Genomic DNA, 6018 nt, shown 5'->3' on the forward strand with positions numbered 1-6018 from the left:
GAACCAAGCATCAACGTAATCATGGTAATTATATTGAATGGGATAACCAGGTAAATCACGAAGCTAGTTAGGATTACCCCATTCAGCCATGGAAACAATGTTGTGAATATAAATTGAATGATATAGGATCTTGTAAGCATAGGTTCGATCCTGGATTGGTTTGATCAAAATTGAATGGTGATGGAGTAGAATGTCTTTGTAATAGGAAAGGGTTTTCTCTGGATGTGAAAGGATGAAATGGCATCCAGAGCCAAAATGGAATTTAGCAATTTCATTGATGGTTTGATTTTTTGGGTGTCTGGGTTCTTTGTAGAACAGGTTAGTAACATGTGAATTGGTGTACTCAGATCGGGATGGTTTAATGGGGTTAACTGGGAATGGAGTAACTGAAACTGAGTGGCTAGATACAAAAGGATCTGAAGCCAACGCAGATGAGTAATCAGGACGATAAGTGTTACCAAGAGTTTGGTAACGGTTGACCATTTCAAGTGAATGAGATTGGGTGACTGACTCCAAAGGAGGAGGGACAATAAGTTGATTAGGTTTACTAGAAGATGGGACCAAAGCCTTGGAGGGAGGCCTTGGACGAGACATCTGTTGAGAAAGAGACAATGATTAGCAACCAGAAAGAAGATCTAAATAATCTTGATGACGATGTAAACAGTTGTAGTTGTGAGCAAGTAAATTGCGACGGGCTTGAATTTGATGGTAATTGATATATTGGGCTCTTTTGGTGGTTGGTCTGGCTAATTTGAAGCGGTGAATACGATGGGTAAGTTGTTTAATTTGGGTTTTGAAATAGGTAATTCGTGATTTATGGTAAGAAGTAAATGGTGCAGTCATCCCTTACCCCCCTGTAAAAATTCCCGGGTGAGAAAATCAGGCAAGGAATTTTGACAACCAGGTATATAGGTAATATCAAAATAAAAAATGCTTAAAATGGATTGCCAACGGGCAAAAATTTGTTTACTAGCAAGATTTTGAACATCTTTTTCCAAAACATATTTAGCAGATTTGCAATCAACACGAAGTAAAAATTTTTGATTTAAAATATCATCTTGAAATTTTTGAATACATAAGACAATAGATAAAATTTCTTTTTTAATAGTACTGTAATTTAATTGTGCTTTATTCCAGACACCAGAATGATAGCGAACGATTTGTTCAGATGATTGAGGAGTGATTTTCTGAAGAAGGATGCCACCATAACCAATATCGGAAGCATTAGTTGAATAATTTTGAATGAATTTTCAGTAGGAATACCAAGACAGGGAAGAGACTTAACATATTGTTTGACTTGTTGAACAATAGAAGTATGGACAGAAGACTAAGGAGGAGGATTATCCTTTAACCTATCAAATAGAGGTTGACAAGTTTTTCTAAGGTCTTTGTAAAATTCAGCAATATAATTGAGGGAACCTAAAAACCTTTGTAATTGGGTTTTATCTAGAATTTCATCAGGGAATTTGGACGCAAACTCGATGGATCTACTAATGGGTAAAATAGTATTATGATGAATATCATAGCCTAAGAATCTAACTTTAGTTTGAAATAATTTAATTTTAGGAGCAGATAAGACAAGACCATGACTTTTAATTGTGTAAAAGAAAGCAGTTAAATGTTTCCAATGTTCACTAAGTGATTTTGAAAAAATTAATATGTCATCAATGTAAACAATTGAAAAATGACTAAATGGGTTGAAAATGTCATTCATGATATGTTGAAATTCACTAGGAGCATTTTTTAAACCAAATGGCATGGCATTCCATTCATATTGGCCAAGGGGTGTATTAAATGCAGTTTTATATCTATCTTTCGGATGAATTTGAATTTGCCAAAAATCACTTTTCAAATCAAATTTACTGAAAATAACAACTTGACTAAGTCTTTTGATTAAATCTTTTTTATTAGGAATAGGATATCGGATCCATTATAGAACAGCATTTAAGGGTTTATAATTAATAACTAAGCGAGGGACACCTCTTTCTAATTCAGCATTTTTGTTAACATAAAAAGCAGGGCAAGACCATGGTGATTTACTTGGACTAATGATGTGGTTGTTTAATAATTCATTAATTTCTTTTTTATACATTTCAAGTAACTCATGATTCATTTGAATTGGTCTAGATTTAGTAGGAATTTGTCGTTCATCAAAATTCTTAATATAGGGTAAAGTAACTACATGTTTTTTCCTATGCCAAAATGCAGTAGGTAAGGTAGAACAAACAGTGGATTCAAGTTTTAATTTGAAATCATTGATTTGAGAAATAACAATGGGATCAGTTAATTGTTGGTCAATGCGTTTATAATTAATTTCTTCTTTAAGAAAATTTAAATGCCGAGTTAAACGACTAATTTTATGGGAAATGGAACAATCTTTTAATTGATTTAATTTTAATAGTTCAGGGGGAGATAAAAATTTAAATGTGACGGGTTGTCCTAAGACATGTGTAGTTATTCCTGTACTGGATGTAGTAAATGGATATAATAAATATATAAATGGGGATCCTAAGATAATTTTATCAGTCATATTTGTAACTAAAACAAAGGAGGTTTTAAAACATACATTATCTTGGCAAACATGGACTTTGGGTAATTTATATTTGATATGCATTTTACTACCATTAGCAGAAGTTAATTTCTCCTGACATTTTTCATAATATGTAGTAGGAAGTAAACCTTCTTGTATACAATTTAAATCAGCACCAGTATCAATTAAAGCAATTAGGTCTAATTCACAATCATTGATGATTATTTTAATTTTAGAATACCATTTTTGAATATAAAGCTTATTAATTAGACTTAACCGTTTTTCTTCAGGATTGTTGGATTGAAATTGGTGTGATCGATTATCAAATATCAAATTATCAGGATTAGTGGGATCAGAGTCATGTTCAGATTCTTGTGGAGATTCGTGATCATTATTTTGGAAATTATCTAGACTTTTATTAAGTTTTAAAGTAATAATTTCGTCTTTTAATTTTTTATCTTTATTTTGTAATTCTTTAATTGTTTGTTTAATGTGATTGATTTCTTGTTGTAAATCTTGTAATGTAACTTCTTTTTGTTTATTTTTAAATCTATCTAAGGTTTTGGATAAACTAATTATGGGTTTATCAAACTTAGGTTTATTATCGGAATGAATTAATAATGATTTTAATTTATCAATATATTTTTGTTTTAATTTGGGATCATCTAATTTACTAATTAGATCAATAAGAGCGGATTCTTCTTGAGTATTTTTTGTAAGAACAGTAATTTGGTTAACTGGTTTACAACAAACATCATTACATCCTATATTGATATTGTTATCAGAATCATCACTAGGAGATTGGTAATCGGATGAAGTATTGGGATGATCAGAAGAAGAGGAACTACTAATAAATTGATTTAGTTGAAAATTTTCATATAATTGATTTTTGGAATTGTCATCAATTTGAAGTTGACTAACTCGATCTTTTAATTTTTGTTTTTCTTTACATTTATTTGAATAATGACCTTTTTTACCACAGTTATAACAAGTAATATCTTTGGTAGATTTAGATTTCGGATGTGATTTGGATTTATAATATTTCTTTTTAGGTTTAGTGTAAAATTTATCATTTGACTTTGAAGGTGAATTATTCTTTTTATATTTATTAGAATATTTGTATGATGATTTATGTTTATGTTTGGAATATTTGTGTGATTTCCTACGAGAGGGTGCAACAGGAAGTAAACCATATTGTTCACAGAAATTGCCTAATTCATATTTAGCTTTGTGTTTATCTTTATTAACTTTTTGAGTAAGTTTAAGATCAATACACATTTTTAAACCTTTTTTTTGAATAGTGCTAATTATATCTCCATATGTTAAATTATCATATTCGATAACACCAGTGGGTTGGCTAAGAACATCTCTAATTTTGTGAGCAAATAAGCTAGGTAATCCATTAATAAATTTTTCTTTCCAGAATGATTTAGTACAGTCTTCTCTTAACATGACTCGAGAGGTAAATACATCCTTATACCATCTAAAATCACTTAAGGTTGGACAGGTAAGATTACTAAGTTGATCATGTATGCGAGAATATATATTTGTAGGGGTACCAATAAAATGTCGGACTATTGTATAGATTAATTGATTGATTCCATCAGGGTGACAACATCCAATAGTTTCATCAAAAATAGGTAGACCATTTTCATCAGTTTGATTAGCATAAATGATTGAGTCATGTTGTTCTTCAGTAAGGTATTTTTCCTACCAAGATTTGAGTATGCCAGTAAAATCAAAGGTAAGCAAGGAAACAATTTCAGGTTGAGAATACTGGGGATAATTACTGAGATAACTATTTGCAACCATAGATAAGTGATTTAATTTTTGAAGGATTTGATCTTCGCTAAGACCATCAACATTCCATTCGTATAATTTTTTAGCAGAAACAGAAAATTGATTATTAAGATTAGTTTCTTCAAACTGGAGATCAGGTGGAATAGGCCGAGAATACCAGTTTTTGGTAGTTTGTGGATTAACTTTGGGATAATGAATTTTATTAAGATTAGAAGATTGAAATTGGTTGGCTAATTGGTTTAGTTCATTATCAGTAATATCGGTGTTAGATTGATTAGAAACAGTATCGGTAATAGGTTGTTGATTCAAAACAGTAAGACCTTTATCTTTGGATGTAGAAGTATCATTGGGGGTTAATTTAGTAAATAAGTGTTCAATAGCTTTGACAGTAGATTGATCATTAGTAACTAAGCTAGTTCGTTTGAAACGATGACTAGGGAGATTAAGTAAAGGTTGATCTAAAGGTTTAGTGGATTTTGCGGATTGTTCATCTAAATTAATTTCTAGTTTATCTAATTGTTTACCAATAGTTTTAAGACATTGATTAGTATAATTATTTTGTTCAATAACTTTTTTAATTTCAGGGTCAGTGCCAGGTAATTTAAAAGGAGAGGCTAGAACTTCAGAACCTTGATGATCAATAATTATATTTTCTAATGGAGGATGATTAGAGCTAACAGAAGTATTGGGAGAAGTTTTCCATTTGTGTTTTGTGATTGTATTGATCTTTTTATAATATTGATCCATATAGTCAAAGAAAGATAATTCAAAACCATATTGGACCATAAAATCATACCATTTTCTAGTTATTCTGGATTGCTGAGCAGAATCATATTTAGCACGATAAGCATGTCTTTTAGATCTATTTTCTTTAGATCTAAAGTCAATAAGTAATTTATCTAAATCAGGAGTAAAATCTTTTTTAATTGTCATTAATTGGGGATTCACTGGTGGTATAAATTCTTCGAAATCAGTTTGAGTTGGAGAAGTATTAGAAGCAATGTCTTCTTCTGGTAAATGTGTGGGAGTAGTATAAATAGGTTTACTAATCTGGAAAGTTGTAGAATTATCGATGCCTTTTAATTTATTTTGGGAAGGTTGGTTAGTTTGACCAAGATGTATTTGGCTATTTTTTCAAAATAAAGGAGTGTTAAATATTTCATCTTCAGTTGTAATTTCAGTAGGGACACTAGATGTACTATGTCTAGAGGATTGACTTCGATTAAATTTAATTCGGACAGAACCATCATTGTATTGTTGAATATCTTGGATATCTTGAATTGAGGATTGTTGTTGATTATGTTTGTAATTTTCATTAACAGTAATCCATTGATCAGGTAAATCTATATTCTTCCATTCAATCATTTGAGGAATATTAATATTGGATTCATTACTACTACTACTTTGAATTAATAAAGTTTTATCTTTGGGACTCTTGTGTAAAGCATGAACATTTAAATTGGTTTGCATACATTTATAATGAACACGATATATTAAAGCAATATTATGAACTTTTTCCAACATTTCAGTGAATGAACCATGTAATTGAATGTTTAATGTTAATGCTTCGAGAATATGTGGATCGCGTAAACTAAGTGTAAAATCAGGAAAACAATTAAAATGTACTGGACCTTTATGAAGACCAGTTTCCATCATACCCATTAGACTATCATTGTAATTAAGAAAGC

This window comes from Camellia sinensis, chromosome 10, assembly GCF_055761805.1.
Source record: "Camellia sinensis isolate YWXY chromosome 10, ASM5576180v1, whole genome shotgun sequence".
NCBI classification, from domain to species: Eukaryota; Viridiplantae; Streptophyta; class Magnoliopsida; order Ericales; family Theaceae; genus Camellia; species Camellia sinensis.